Raw genomic sequence first — 16,486 nt, forward strand, 5'->3', positions numbered from 1 at the left:
GCACTACCCACGCCCAGCCCCTGTCCCTCGGGACGGCGGGGCCGGGACTCGAACCCGCGGCCCCAGCGGAGCAGGTGGAGCGGGGCGGAGCCAATCGCGGCCGCGCCGCGCGGGGGAAGCCCCGCCCACGGCCCGCACCGCGCGGTCACCATGGCAACAGCGGCGCTTCCCGCGGGGCCCCGCGGCCGCCGGGGCGAAGGGGCCGGACCGGCACCGGGGCGGGACATTCCCGCCTCCCGCCGCCCTCCTGCCGCCCTCCCGCCGCCCTCCCGCCGCCTTCCCGCAGCCCCTCGCTCCGGGGAAGCGCCGAGGGACGGCCCCCTGCCCGCCCCGCCCCCGGCCGTGCCCGGCCGCCGCTCGCCGCCGCCGCCGCGGGGGAAAGGCCGCTGCGCGCCCAACTTCACTTCAAGCAACTTCCCCGGTGCGGCGGAGCCGGCGCCCGGTTTTGCGGAGGGAGCAGCCGGTGGTTTGGCTGGGTGAGTGCTGCCGGCGAGGCCACGGTGAAGGGCGAGGCGGCGCTGGGACAAAGGCGGGCAGTGCTCGCTCACCCTCAGGGCCGGCACGGGAATCCCTTCCCCGCTCCCCCGGGCGTGCCTCGCCCTCCCTCGGCGGCTCCGGGGGAACGGGGAGCGGGTCCCGTGGCGTGCGGTGCGCTCGCCGCTCCCGCATGGCCCCTCGCCCCGCTGCCGGACCTCCTCGCTGCTTCTTTCTCGCTGCGTCAGAGCCAAGGGCTCGTGTCCCCGTGTGTTAAAAAGAAGGGAAAAGCCCCTCTCCAAAAAAAACCCGTCCTGTTGTTCTAAATCGGCGGCTGGAGGTGGGGAGGGGGTCGTAGGTGGTTTTTGGTGGATGGTGTTGTTGCTCGTGGCTCTGTGGATTAGAGCGTAATTTTGTAATCCACGAGGGCTGCAATTATCTGTTCCTCGCTGGATTAGGGATGATAATGTGCTTGGAGGTCTTAAATGGACAAATAAAGATGCTCCCCCTTTCTCTCCCCCCTGGTTTACAGCCGGGCGACGGCTCCTTGGGCAGAGCAGGAGGGATTCAGGCATTCCCGAGAGTGGTATGTGACTCCTTAATGCCTTGGATTTCTGGAAATACATTATCCGCTCGTTAAAATTACTTCGAAGTGCCAGATTAAAGTCATCATGCTGCTTTTTAATTGAAGAGGCACATAGCTTTGTTTGTTGGCATCGCGTGTACACAGAATCTCAGGATAGTTTGGGTTGGAAAGGATCTTAAAGCTCATCTCATTCCACCCCCCCACCCCCCCCCCGCTAAGGGCATATATTTTTTTGTTTTGAAAGCACTTGGGCGGACAGATTTGTGTTGTTCTGGTGATATGCAGCTCATTTGATAATTTTTCCTCGTAACTCCAAATCCAAGCGGTTTATATGTGCACGGAGAGACGCGGAGTGCTGCTCCAAAAGATCACGTGGAGGTCAGTTCCTTGAATTTGCACGGAGTTCTGCGCTCGGATTTGGGAGGGAGCAGCACTGGGATTGTGGATGGGTGAAGCTAATCAGTGAAATCCCAGAATTTCCTGTGTGCTGCTGCGCGGAGCCGGGTGGAAAGCTTTGCCTTCCTGAGCCTGCCTGCAGCATTGTTGCTGTTTTTGCCTTTCTCCCGTCTGGAGGTGGGAGATTAATCCCGTGGATTCAGGTATTGACTTGACTTCTATTTCTGTGGCGTAATCCGGGTGATTCTGATTTGTGTGTGAGGAATGGGATTAGAGGAAATCACACTTGGCAGATGGCGGAGCTCTTCTGTGCCATTAGGAGATTTTGTAACCTTTGATTATACCTGCAGGTCTGGTAATAGAGCTCAGGCTCTTTGGGGTTTGGTAATAGAATTCCATTCCAGATCAAATATTGCTCATGATAAATTACTGGGATCACATTAAAGGAGCTGCAGCAAACAGAAATCGATGTTTTGTCCAAACTGGTGCTTTACTCCAGGGTGATAATTGCAGGCAATTTTTCCTGTCTGCTGAGGGGTAAACTCTGTTTCCAGGGTAACTGGGAAGTTGTTCAGCTGCTTCTGAGGTACTTTTTTTGCCAGAGCTGAAGGTTGTTGGCATTTTCTTTTCCTTGTCTCTCCTCCACAAACCAGAAGGATTTGCATCTTTCTAGCGACCACATGAAAATGGGAGTTTTCTTTGTTTTCCTGTGACGTTTGCAGGGTGTGTAGGGAAGCAGACAGTTGTGTGGCAGAAATGCTAATAAAGCTGCCTGGCAGCTTAATCCAGGTAAAGACTTTCTCAAAAAAAAAAAAAAAATCTTTCAAGAATTTATAAACTTTCCCCCTCTTTTGTTTTTTGGCTAGGATTTTCTTCGCAGCGTGCTCTGCCTTTTCCTGTAAGAATTATCAAGGATATTTATTAGTAAGTAAAGCTATAAAGCCTTTGTGCTTCAGAGTAGTTAAGGAGGTTGGAATCCTATTTAAATAGATGTTGTAGCCTGTAATTCCCTTTTGATTGGTGTAGAGTTTATTGAAAATGGGTGTGTAAACTTTTCCTCTGTTTCAGACAATGCCCTGAGCTAATTCTAAGCTAAGTGTTTCCTTCCCAATGTATAGAAGACACAGAACCAAGTCACTCTGGAGTGTCACAGTATGGAAAGTCCCTAAAAGGAGGCAAAGTCTAGGACCGTTTCCAACTCGAATACTTTGGTTTGTCGTTTTTTGCTGTCTCATTTTATATGTGGCAGTAAAGGACGTGCACAGCCCCAGCCCCAGGGTTGTGCTCACGCTGCAGTTCTGGAGCTGCTGCTCTTATGGCAGGAGAAAGGGCACAGCACCCATCTGTGCTCCTCCTCACGCAGCTCTGGCCTGACGAGATAACCAGGGATTCAGAAAATTTCCATGGCTGATGATGAAGCAGTTTTTCCCTCTGCTATACTGAGGCTTTGTGAAGCTGCAGGACTTTTTTTTTTTATTATTTTATTTCCGTTTTCAAGCATGTGCAGCACCATCACCTTGGGTGTTAATTGAGCCCCTTAAATGTGCAGACTCCTCTGGCAGTGGCAATAGGCTTCCCAAATGCCTGATTTCTACCAAAGGGGAAAAAACCCAGTTACAACTTGAAAATAGGCTTTACTGAAAGCAGGAATTTCAGACTTTCTGCTTCATAAGTTTACCAGCCCTTCCTGCCTCATGTGCTCAAGGTGACATTCAGACCACATGTGAAAGAAGCAAGTCCTGACCAGCAGGTCCCTGGTGGATGGAGAGCTCAGGTATTCCTGCTCCTGGGATTCTTTGCACAGCTCTGTGATTTCTCTTGGGTGTTGTCCTGGACTCTGATCCATTCAGCACTCATGTTTCTCTGGCTATTAGATAATTTTGAAACCAGTCCTGTCACCTGCCCGCTCTTTGGCACGTGTTTGGTTACTGCAGAGTGAAAAAGGAGCTCAGTCTCTGTGGTGAGGAATGTGTTGCTCTTCACTCCCTGGTCCTTGCCCTGGAGTTACTCCCTGTTTGGTTGTTGCTCATGGAGCTTCCTCCCTTCTGGCAGATTTTCCAAGTAACATGTGAATCGAATTGATATGATTTCTCTGTCCTTGAGTTTGTAAACAGAGATAAGAAAACTTCCCACCGTCTTGAAAATTCTGGTGTAGTGTTGTGGAGAGTGCTGTGCAGATCAGGGACAGGACTTGGGATCACGTTGGAGAGGATTTCCCTGAGTGTGTCAGTTAGGGACACCTTACAGTTGTGATTTCTTCTCCTGGCTGCTCATGTGTTTAAAAATGGTGCTGGTTTCTTATTGGGCAGTTTCAAAGATCAAGGTATTTCTCCAAGCCATGGTGTGTTTTCTCAAATTGATACTCCACAGAAGTTGATAACTTGGCACTGTTCCCTATCCAGGGGAAGTGTCCCTTGGCAATGCATTGGTCATGTGAAAAATTTGACTAGTAAAAGGGTGTGTCTAAATGCAGATTGGAGTGTTCTTCATCCATTTACGTGTAATGTTGATGTTCTTTCCTTATTTTCAAGCTGTTTATTTTACTGGGATGTTTTCTTGCATGAGGTTTGAAGTCTTTCACTTCCCGAGCTGGGTGAGTGTCCATGATGCTGTTGGTTATAGGGAGGTGTGCAGTGCTGCAGCCTTTCTACTCATTGATTTTATACATTTATTTATTTCTTAGGGTAGGTGCAGCTTGTTCAATTCTCAAGTAGCAGGCAGCATTTGGGGAGGAAGGGCCCATTCCAGTGAATCCTTTATGGAGCAGGAGATCCTGCTGTGTGCTGCTTGGAAAAGCGAGACTGAAATAAATGCTCAATCCTGCAAGCCCAGGCATGAGGCTTGTGGTGATGCTGTGAGCCCAGTCTGTATCACTGGTTTGTGTTTGGTGCACAGGGGTGACTGGAACCTGGGAATGTTGCAATGTTTTTTAGGTGTGTTTTTAGTTTGTGTGTTAGAATTGCCCAAAGGCACTGTAGGGCAAAAGCCACAGATTTTTCGCTTTTGCTTCAGAAATCTCTTTAAATGAGGAGTCCCTGATTGTGGTAGTAGGATTTGCAGTGCAAACCACTGCGTGGTTGTCTTGAGCTTGCAGCAAAAGAGACTGGAATAATAACATCAGGAGAGCTGAGAAATTCTTTCCACAGCAACTAGTCTTGAATCCTAATCATGGCTCTCGGAGTGACCACAGGCTTGGTAGGTTAAGCTATTAAGCTTAACTGGAAGACTCCATGCTTGACAAACTCGAGATGCACCTGCCCTAGGCAGCTGGATGTGCAGACTTTTCCTAAAAATCTCCAGGAGCTGGCTCTTGGGTTGTCTGGGTATGTGCTGCCAGTGAGATGTGACTGCTGATTCCAAGGAGATGCTTTTCTTGCTGGGTTAGAAGTGAAGTTGGTTCTCTGTTCTCTTGTCCTTCATTGACTCTCAGTGAGATTGAAGAACATCCATGAACTTCTGAACTCTCAGGCCATTCTTTTCAAGCTGTGTTTCAGGAATAATTTAAAAAATTTACAAGTAACAAAGCCAGAGCAAGTCAGTTGCTCTTTGCCTTGAGAGGGCTTCTAGAGGTCAGGAAGACTTTCCGTGTCTTGAGTTCTGTTAACTGGCAGGAAAACCAAATTCTTGCGAAGACCTGGATCTTGCGTGTTGCCAAAACATACTAAATTTAGTGTGGTGACTGTTTTATCTATTTGCAGCTATTGCTTAAAAAAACCCCTAAAGTTTCCCTTTTGTTCTTGTAATTGGTATGACCTGAATATCTGATCACAAAAGGATATTTAAGTCTACTGGGTGATGATTTTCCTCAGGCCTAGGCTTAAAGAATTCAGACTCTGAAAATTAAGCTGTTAATGGGCGCATACTTTATCTTTAGATTCTTTTCTCAAATCAAGGAGGTTTATTTTCTTGGTTCCCACTGTCTTTGGTTTGTTCTGGGAATATGTAATACTGGAACTTTTGCAAACAAAGACACTTTCAAACAGTTTGGGGATATTTTTCAGTGCATCTGTATAAATAGGAGATCATTAATACATATTTTTGCAGTTCCTGAATGCCTTACACTTATATTGAGACAATGGGAGTTGAGTTTTCTTTTTATGCTCTTCATCTCTACAAAACATGCTTGAGGAGAGGAAATGAATGTTTTCTGAGGGTTATGTGATTGTGGTGATGCAGCTTGAGCAGTCCAGGGCACAGAGAGGGTTATTATCCAAAACACTGCTTGTTTGTGGTTGAGTCATGTCCAATGAGCACACACTTAAACATTGGGGGTGGGGGGATCTGGGCTCTTTTAAAACCACTTACAGAGCTGTTCATTAAAAGTTCTTACCAGAATTAAGTGCCAAAACTTCCAGTTTTGGGCTAGAGTAAAGCCTCTGCTTGCCTGAAAGGAGATAGTGTTGGTCTTGGAGCAGTGTGAGAACTGAAAGCTTCTTACTATTGTAGTAATTACGAGTCAGGATGGTCATTAGGCTGGTGTAACGAGCAGGAAAAGATAACAATTCAGTTGCTGGAGGTTTGGTGTCTCCCCAGTTTTCACTTGGAGGGAAGAAGCGTGTGCACTCCAGCAGCTCCTCCAAAGAGCGATGCCGCAGCATGGGCAGCTTTGGAGTAAGGCTTGTCTTACTGTACACGGTTAGATGGGCTTTACTGTGGGGAGGGAGGAGATCTGAGCCTTGTTTCCAGGTCAAAACACCCCTTTCATTTGGTTGGGGGCTGGGAATCGCCAGGAGCCGAGTGGGCTGTTAACTCCAGCTCCGGGCTTGACCCAGTTCCTGCGCAGAGCTCCGGGAAGCGCCTGTGCTCCTCCGAACGGGCAATTCCAGCTCTGCTGCAGGGGCAGCGCTGGGATGCCGAGGAGATGGATGGCAAAGAGAGGGGAAAAAGAAGAAGTTAGCTGCATTCTGTTGTTTGAATCTAAACTACGTGGGTTTAGTGCATTGGGGAGGAGGTGAAGAAGTGAAGATACTCAGCCTGTACTTTTAGTTTTTCTTTGATTTTCATAGTTACCCTTCGTGGTTTCCAGGGGTAGGAAGCTGCCAGTGTTTTAGTGAAATGCATGAAAACAAGAGGATTTGTGTGTGCTTTTAGTGCTGCAACGTTGTTGCCATACACAGCAGCCTCTTCTGTTTATATTTTCATAGTGACTGTTTTTGTAATCACAGTATTGGTTAAATATGTGCTTTCAGTGCCTTTCAACAAGTGATGTTAATAAATGTCAAGTTCTAAAACTGGTTATTCCTGCTGTTGTAAAATGAGGACCATCATTATTTTACAGTGTTGGTGAGACTTTGAAAGGCACGAACAGGAGCGGAATTTTAAGTTTGTCTTTATTTTGCTCTTTTAATGAGCTCAGCCTTGAGCCTGTGCTAGGCTTGGCTGTCTCAGTGCAGCCGTAGCTCCTCGCAGGGAGGGAGTTGTGCCAACATTTAGGAGGGATGTTTATCTGCTGGGAGTATGTTCAACCATACAAGGCTTTCGATGGACAAAGCTGCCTCATCCATAACGAGCCCAGCAAAGCCAGGATGTGTTTTAAACAGAGTTGGAATTTCTGGCCACTGTGACTGTTTGATATTTCATGAGAACACTGGGAATTCTTCATTGACCCAAACGAGCACAACAGGCCTTTCTGCTGAAGCTGAGCAGCACGGCTGGCTCGTTCCCTAACTGAGGGACCTTACAGAAATGTCACTGTTGTTATTGTTGTCAAACAGTGTCTTACTGTATTGGCACTACTGAATGTCAAATATTAGTGTAATCTGTCTTCAGAATGTTTTCAGCATCATGATGGCTGCAGAGTTATCTAAATGCCATCCCGTTCTTGCTGTAAATGTGATGGAGTGTGGATTTTTTGCGTGTTTGAACAGCAGTAACAGATCTGGCCAAGAGAAGGTGTGGCTGCCCCATCCTTGGAAGTGTGCAAGGCCAGGTTGGACAGGGCTTGGAACAACCTGGTGTCCCTGCCCATGACAGGGGGTGGAATGAGATGAGCTTTAAGGTCTCTTCTGTTCTGTTCTTCTATAATAGATATATTCATTTATCCAAGTAGTACTAAAAATTTCTGAAACATATGGATTTATGTATCACAATTCTTACAAGTCATCATAATGACTTCCGTTAATGTTCTTCACAAAATGAATATTTAAAAATATAATTAAATCACGGCAGCTCTGTGGCTGCTGTCTGCGAAGGAGAGATTAAGTGAATCACTCTGATTACAGCGGAGTTTCCAGCACAACTTCAGGTCTTTGTTGTTTTCCTAAGTACAGTTTTAGTCACTATTCCTGTGTGGATGTGCGAGGCTGCTGGAGAGGTTTCCACGTGTCTGACCTGCTCTCACTTGACAGGGCAGTGATGTTTTTCCTTGCCTTCTTCCCCAGCTGGGTGAATCACAGCGCCCATCAGAAACGCTCATCAATAGTTACAGGTCAGCATTTCAAGAAGGTCAGGGAGGCTGCTTTCTGCCTCGTGAGCATTATGCTAATTCAGTCGTTAAACATATTGGAATTGTGCTTCCTTTTGCTTCTGCAGTGCTTGCAGATTCCATGGGAGCCTTTGCCCTGCGCTTGGAGCACAGAGGGTTAGTTTTGGGCAGGGAGAGGTTTTCTTGTAGCCTGTGTTGTAGTCACACACAGGGGAAATTGTGTCTGTAGATCTCAGCGTGAATCTGTTCTTCATGTGAAATATTTCCTTGCATAGTGTCACTGTCACATTGATGCTCACACATGAGGAGAAACTTGAAGGGAGATGATGGAGAGGCTGAAGCCTTAAGAAGAAATACGTATTTTCCTCTCCCAAAGGACTTCACTGAAGCACCTGTGTAACTTAGGCCCCAGCACTGACACCTCTGATGAACCTTATTGAGCCTTTTCTCTCTTATTTGTTCTTAAATACTGGCAATATGTTTTAGTATTGTTTCCATATCAGCATGTGTAGAATCTTCAGAGCTTATTTGTGCTGCGTTTGTGTGATATATGTGTAAAGTAATGATCACACAGAGCATTGTCTTTGTTGATATTGGACTGTTGCACACAATGTACAAAGCAATTCATCTGGAATCTAGGTTTGTTCTACTGTAGATTTATGGCTGGCTAAGATGGTGTTTTCACAAGCTTGGCTCTGTAGGGAGCAGCTTCATATATTTTTCAAATTGTCTCCAAAGTTTTTGTTTCAGTTCCACTGAGTTTATTTTATTTTTAATTTAACAGCTTTCATGCCAGATTAACACACTTCAAAAATGCTGAAAATGGTTACTTTAACCTTAAAGCTTTTTCCATCTTTGTTCATCTCGACTGTAGAAGTGGTTGTGCTCTCTTCTCTGTCACATCTGGTCTAATAACCCTGGAAAGCTGGGCTTGAACTGAGCTCCCAGAGCCCAGGGTTGAAGCTGCTCACAGAGAGAGTCAGCACCACAATTTGTCAGATCTAATTGCTCTGCTCCTGCTCACATCTGGACTGAAGGCTGGAGTAAAAAACTTGTTAAGGCATGAGTGTATATTTTAAAATATATAATTAACAGAAGGTTGTTTATAACTGTTTACCAATGTGCAAGACAGTGTTTGTAGTAGGTTGGACTGGCTTTTATTAGACTTCAGAATCTGTGGCGTTTATCACTTTGCTGCAGAGCAAACAGGCCACACACTGCCTGAGCACTGGGCGGGCAGAGCTCTTCCAGCCTGTCTGCCTGCTTTTTGTTAATGCAGATTTTTGAACACTTTGGCTCTTGAACCTGATGACTTTGGGGAGGAGAACTCATCAGGCTGACCAGGGCAGTTCCTGAGCAGAGTTTGTGTCTGGTAGTTCACATGGACCTTGTGTCCGTGGTTTGCTGGTTGATTCATATGTGATGAAACAAAATGAAAAAATTGCCCAATCTTCTTCACTGAGCAGGTGTCTCCTGTTGGCTCATCAAGTCTCAAAGCTGCAGATTACTAGAAGATGAAAAGAAATTAGATTTTGTGCCTAAGTCACTTCTGATGCATCCTTCACCAGCTGCTGTCCCATGAAAGATGTTGGGACATGTGGATCTTCAATTTCCTTTCCAACTTTGCCACTTCACATTCAGTTGCTTGGATTGGTGTGGCTCCTGTTCTGTAACTGATTTGGCTCAGGTGGGATTCCTCCTCCAGAAATTCTTGATGCAGTGTCAGCTATCTGTTTTTATGACAATTTTATGCCACCCTTTGAACTAGCAGATCTGTACCAAAAAGGCCAGCGAGGGAGTTGGCTCATCAGATTTCTCAGTAGCTGCAGCACTTGCTGTGCCTCTTGAGGCTGGTGAATGTCTCGTGCCTTCCAGAGGCCTCCAGTGGTGTTAACAGTGATCACAGTGGCATCAGTGGGTCATGCTTCACTGTGGGGCTTTGTGGGGACAGGCATGAACAGAGGTGGGGAGCTGGGAGAACTCGGCATATCCCGGTTTTCTTTTGAGTCAGATTTCAGTCCAAGGATCCTTCTTTGTAATAAACTTCAGAAGGGTGTTTCTAAATTCACTGTGAGGTCGTTTTCAGGTTACTAAATCCCTTCCTTGGATATGCTCTGAGAAACAGGGATCAGGTGCCAGGGCTGCTGTAATTGTGGTGTGAGTGTGGCTGGGTGGGGGTGATTTGTGGGAAGCTTCATGGTCTGGCTGCTCATGGACAAGTAAGTGCTTAGGTGCTCAGGTCTGGATGAACTGGTGAGGACAAACCTGTGATCTTTCACTCCTCCTAATTTCTGTGAGCTGCAGAATATGCCTGTGTCAGCTATTCATTATTACCCTGCCTTAAACTGTAGGTGATCTCTACATTGGACCAGGAGTTTCAAGTGCTTTCATGTTACTCTTCTATCTTCATTTTGATATGTTAAAGTGCCTCTCTGCTCTCTGTGCTTAAAACTTCCCAGAAAGTTAAAAAGCCCCCAGGGTTCACTTGTGGTTAAAAATGCCCTTCTGTGCCAAAGCTGTGAGTGTGATTTCAGCAGCCCCTGGGGTTCTCTGGGCCTCCCTGGGGATGTTCCACACGAGTGCTTGTGCACATCCAGGCACTCCCAGGTTCCCAGTGCCACTGTTTGGATTTCAGAGCTGGTTTTCCCCACTCCAGCTATTTCTTTTTCTTTCACCCCCCTCAATAAATACATTAATGTTTTTAGTGCCTGAAGTGTTGTCTTTCAGTTAATAGGCATTATTTCCCTTTCTGTGCTTTCTCAAGCATGTAGGGAGGTGGAGGAGATTGTTCAGTACTCACAAAGCTTTTGGACAGTGTACGTGTTATCAATAATTCATTACAGGCCTTGATTTTGCTGAATAATGTTGTGTTTCTGAAGAACAAGGTAGTGTACAATACATGTGCAGGCTTGTTGCTGTCAGAGTTCTTGTCTTAAATATCCTTTTGTTCAGAAATGAGGAGAAATGCAGCGTCACTGCTCTGGCTCCTCACAGTCACACACGACCCTCTGTGCTCTGTTCCATTCGTGGGGCTTTGGGGGAAGAGGAAGCTCCTTTGTGGATTGCTGGTAACAGTGCCCTGCTCACAGGCAACCAAAGGAACACTCATACAAGCTGGCAATACCCAGCCAGTGGTTCTGAGGTGGGCATTTGCATTAATGTGGGGGAAAAAAACCTATTTCCTGCATATGTGAAAAGCCAGATGTGCCCACTGAAGGAAAAAGAGGAGCCTTATCATCAAGGCAGCAGCAGTAGCTCCTCTGGCACAACGTCAGGCTTTGTTGACAGAGCAGGTTTGTTCTGGGTGTGCAGCTCAGGGCAGTTTATTGATGGCTGGCAGGAGGCAGCACCCTGCTGCAGCACCATATCCTACCTGACTTAATGCCAGGTTCAGTACACAAGGAAGAGATCAAAGAGCTGTTGGAACACTGGGAACAACCTGAAAGGCAAAAGGATTTCATGTCTCAGTATGTCAGCGTAGAGGGCAGAGGGTGACATAAGGGATTTTGGCTCAGGGAATGATATATGTCACCAAGTATTTGGCTTTTATAACAATATTTTATTTGACTGAGAAGAGATCCACCCATCTCTCCTTGGTCCAATGCTTTTTTCGCTATCTCTGAGACAGGAGTGGAAATGTCAAATCTGAGGGTTATGTCCATTTGATCTGAATGAGTTTTAATGGCTCCATCAGTATCCTGAAAGACATAACTGGAGTAAAATTAATCCAATTTAATACTGTTCATAATTTTCCTGTTGCAAGCTGGGTCATCTTTTCTGTGAAGCACTTGAATTGCTTCTGTAGAGCTGGGGATGGAGGTGCTGCCTGGGAGATGGAGCTGTTTTGTTTATTAGTGCCAGCTCTGCCAGTCTTTTGTCACAGTGCTTGTCTCCTGCCGGGAGATCTCCTTATCTCCAGCTCGGTACTGCTGTGCTGCAGCTTTGCAGGCTTCATCTTCAGGGCAGAGGTTGCTACGACTCAGAGGAGCAGGCTTTGAAATTGTTCATTTGTTCAAGAACAGAATCATCTGTTCCTGGGAACCACCTGGTCCAGCCCCCTGTTTATCAGTGTCTTGCTCCTATGCAGCTGCAGTTCATTTCTAGAGCCGTGCCTGGTACGAGTATTTTGGGCTGGAGTGTATTTGCTTGTTGACTGAACTCGACTACGTGCTTATGCTCTGACTAATCAAATATCTGAAAGGTGGAATGATGGACTGAGTGGAGAAATTGCTGTGACACAGTGTTGGCTCTCTGTTTTGATAGAAAATGTGTCATTAGCAGCCAAATCGAAAACTGTTGAACACAGAGCTTTTTGCATATGATTTTGTGAGATCACAAATGGCAAACCAGCCATCAGAAAAGACATCTGATGGCAGACCTGTGAGAGCTGAAGCAGTACATAAATATTTGTATCAAGAATGTGCAGTGACAGTTTTCCCTAGATCTCCCAGAGAGGCTGTAGAGTCTCCCTCGGTGGAGTTATTCCAGAACCGTGTGCTGTGTGCTCTGAGATGACCCTGCTTGAGCAGGAAGATGGGACCAGATGACCCTCTGTGGTCCCTTCCAGCCTGAGCCAGTCTGTGATCATGTGGTTTCTTTTAGTCCAGGTGAAAGCTTAGGAGCAGCTAATCTATTGCAGCATCTCTGCTCTGGGTGTTTTATCAGTAGCTGCCACGTGCTTTTTGTGAATGAGTCTTTGCTGGCGACTGTGTAGCTTCCAAATGTGTCTGTCAGGAAAAGTACAGGTATAAAAATAATGCACTGTAAACCTGCTTTCTTGTTTTTTGCAGGGGCAAAGGAATGTTAATTCTTAGCCCTCGGATACAGTTAGTCACCATAGCTATGTATATACACATACATAATTTTTAATGTCACGATTTTGGTCTTCTAGCCCATCACTCTCTTTCCTGTATCCTCCAGTTTTATGGGTTCAAATTTTCTCCAGATGGTTGAAGTGATCTCAGTGTGTTCAAGGTCATACTCCAAGGCCAGTAGCCTTAAGTTTTCTGAAAGTCTGGATGAAACCACTTTTTTTTCTCTCCATATGGCAATACCTTAATTAATTTTTCAGCACTCAGATGAATGTATAAAGGCTTAGTATTTATAAATTCGTCCTGGTGACCCCACGTCAATCACAGGACAGCTTGAGCTGGTTGTACTTTCTGAAGGTGGTTTACTGTGCCAGGCCACAAATGCGTTTTCCCGTGCTGGAAATCCATTAGAATTTGAGGAGGCAGATCAGAGGATTAGGGGCTTTGTCCTTCTGACACAAAAGCACCTGCTGTGCATGAAGGCAAGCAGGAAATGTCTTCTCACCTCATGCTATTTCTGCGTTACAGTGACCTTCAGAGGCTGGGTTTGTGTGAAAAGATCCTTCCCCTGATTCCTGCCTGGGGGCACAGGGCCATGGGTCAGCTTTATTTCTGAAGGCTTCAAAGTGCTGTGGAGGCACTTGCCTATTTTTGTAACAAGTAGGTGGATTTTTTCAATCAACCAAAGCCCACGGATCTGCTTCACTCAATCCTTTGACTTGAATTCCTCAGCAGGTCAGCCAAGCCCTGTCTCCCACGGGAGTGCTGCACCTCCCACAATTCACATGAGCTTTGGTGTCCCCACGCTGGCTGCCAGGCTTAGCAAGGTGCTGTGCTGCAAGGTTATTTTTACTGCACCTTTGCTCATCAAGGAGTTCCAATGTCAGTGTCCAAGTAGCTTCCACCACTGTTTTGGGAGGAAAATGTCCCAATTATATAATTGCTGCTTTTAAAGCATTTGCAGCAGCTGGTGGCTCTGAAGGCAGTGAATAAAACAAAATCCAATGGTGATATCCATGTCCTGTCAGCTCTGAGATCAGACAGTTGTCCTTCCTCTTCCCTTGTTGCCAAGAGGATGAGAAATATGCACAGTTACAGTAAATATTTCCAGGTGTGGGTGGTCTCTAAGCTCCTTTTACTGCTGAAACATGGTACGGAGCGTGGTATTGTGGAGGGGAGTATCAAATGGAGGAACGCCAAAGCTGTTTTTCAATCCCATATTTCTGTCTGTGCTGCAGCTGGTTCATCCATCTCCTTACCCTCCTTCAGCTGTGTCCATGGTGTGCCTGCCAAATGAGAGCATTCCCACCCAAAGCTGGAGCCTCTGGAGAAACACAGCCTCTCCTCACTTCTGGGGGCTTTGGAAAGCGCTGCCTGCTCGAGGTCAGAGGGATCAGTAGCTGCTTGATGTATTTCTGAAACTATAATGAGCCAAATTTCACCTTTTTAAAGCAAGGCCGTGAAGAAAATACACTCAAAGGATGCATAAGTAAATGAGATTTTGATTAATTCCATCATATTCAGGATGTGTAGCAGAAGATATCAAAAAGAGAGTCAGGGATTTAACCCATTCCTTCAGAATCCATGCAGAAAAACTTAACTCTAGCCAAAATTTATTTTAAATACAGTTAAAAGTGAAGTTAAGCTTCCTTCAACAAGAAGACTGTGTTGAAATTAGCCAGCAGGAAATTCCATGATGATTTTGAAAAGGTATGAGGAGAAATTTGCCAAATTGCAAATTCAAGTACCCACCCTCTGCTGTGTCCAGGACATGACCCCGCTGACCTTTGGGATCTGCAGATTTTAAAGTCCTCCCTGAGACAACCAAACATCTTCCTGGAAGAGCCTTAGTTTGACTTATTTATCTTTTTTCACTTCCATAGTCGGTTTTTCTTGCTTGTAGCCAAACCTGATCATTAATATTTTATCTGGCACGCAATGCAGTTGTTTCTGGAATGTCTTTTTTTCCCTGCTAAACTGCATGGGGAGGTTATTTGCAGGTCTTGTTTGTGGTTTAAAGGCATTTGCAAGGATGAAACCTAAAAGAACATTAGCAGGAGCTGAAGCTGACCACAGAAGCAAAGGTTTGATGAGAGAAGCAAACAGAACAGCACTCTGAGGCCTGCTGGGATTAACCACCTTTGCACAAACACACTTTTAGCCTCACTTCAGCCTTATCCCATAATTCATGTTTTTCTGCAGAATGTCATCCTTAGCTGGCAGAAATCAGGATTTTGCTTTTATTCCCTATTTCAACTGCCAAAAGATTTGGACTTTCTGAAAATACCCACCCACTAATGAGCTGGGTGGAATCCCTTGTGTGGAATGCTGGAAGTAAAAAAATGATTCACACAGGAGGGTGAGGATATGCAGCTTCTGGTACCAAAAAATGGTGATTCACCTACATTTAATGTAATTTTCATTTGGTTGGGGTTTTTTCTACCTGAGACTCAAGAGACTTTCAAAACAAATTAGGCCTTCTGTGAAACTGGGAAGGAAAGAGAGTTTCCTTTGAAGCTGTCAATGAGAGGGTTGGGGAGAAGGAAATTGTGGAAGATTGGGGTGTGATGAGGCAGTTGTGCAGGTCAGAGGAAATGCCGAGCGTGCTCTGTCAGTCCCTGTGCTCTTGAGGGAATCTCTTGAGTAGAACACAATGTACAAAGAGGAAAATCTCCAGCCAAGACCTGGCTTGGACAAAGTTGATCTTAACCAAGGTGTTGGCCTGAGTTGTTTGTAGAGCGGTGGTCATTGCCCCCAAAACCCAGAGCTGAAATTTTTGGAGCTTAGTATAAAGCACCCATTACAAAAAATGGGTACTTGATACTAAATCTATGGTTGCAAACTGTACCTTTCTAAAGGGTGGTATTCTGAAGTTGTTTTCTAGAAAGAACTGGAGCAATCTTTTGTACATTAATCCTGTTGGGTTACGTTTTATATGCGACACACGGACATTGTTATGAAAACAGCATGGACTGACAGCTGTGGAAACAGATTATTACATGTAATTTTTGACCCAGATCATTCTCTCCAGACACGTCTCTGTCTCATGAATTCAAGGAAATTTGGAGGATGACTCCCTGTGCCCCACAGCCATCATGGTGCATTCTGTCCTGGTTACACACAGTAGCATTTTGCTGTTGAATCCTACTCTACCATAAATTAATCACAGAATCTCAGACTGGTTTATGTTGGAGGGTCCTTAAAGCTCATCCAGTGCCACCCTTGCTGTAGGCAGGGACAGCTTCCACTAGCCCAGGTTGTTCCAAGCTGTGTCCAACCTGGCCTTGGACACTTCCAGGGATGGGGCAACCTGTGCCAGGGCCTCCCCACCCTCACTATGTTTTCCTGAATCCCTGTCTCAGCTGATTGTCCTGCTACATCAGGAATGTGATCTTAAATTCATACTGAACATTCCAGTGTATTTAACATCGAATTTTTGCTTTAATAAATAAATGTTAGGGCCTCTGTGGGGCCAGCTTGAATTACTGAAACTGCTGCTCTATAACTTGTTACCATTTTAACTGCCCAGTCTTCGCAGCATGGAGATCAAAATACAAGGTGTAAAGTTCTCACCGTGGGACTGAGGTGGCAGCACTTAATGGAAAGAGTGGTTGAAAATGTTGCAGCTCTTTAGTGCAGCTGCATGGGGGTGAAGCTCTGGCAGGTGATGATCGTTATGCAATTGTACTGGCAGGAGCAATTAGAGATTTACAAGTGCTTGTAAATGCTGCTATTTATAGGATGGACACTTTTCCTCCCACTTTTCTGCAGTGGGAGGAAATGTCAGAGTGGAGT

General features: G+C 45.8%; 1 protein-coding gene across 1 annotated transcript in view; it reads left to right on the forward strand.

Annotated features, from left to right (window-relative positions):
• Window positions 1-321: 321 nt before the first annotated feature.
• Window positions 322-16,486, forward strand: part of KIAA1671 (KIAA1671 ortholog) — a 64,768-nt gene continuing 48,603 nt past the window's right edge. Inside the window, exon 1 of the mRNA XM_053993574.1 lies at window positions 322-476. The gene's annotated coding sequence lies outside the window, so the exon portion shown is untranslated. The remainder of the gene's footprint in view (window positions 477-16,486) is intronic.

This window comes from Vidua macroura, chromosome 18 (genome assembly GCF_024509145.1).
Source record: "Vidua macroura isolate BioBank_ID:100142 chromosome 18, ASM2450914v1, whole genome shotgun sequence".
In the NCBI taxonomy this organism is placed as follows: Eukaryota; Metazoa; Chordata; class Aves; order Passeriformes; family Viduidae; genus Vidua; species Vidua macroura.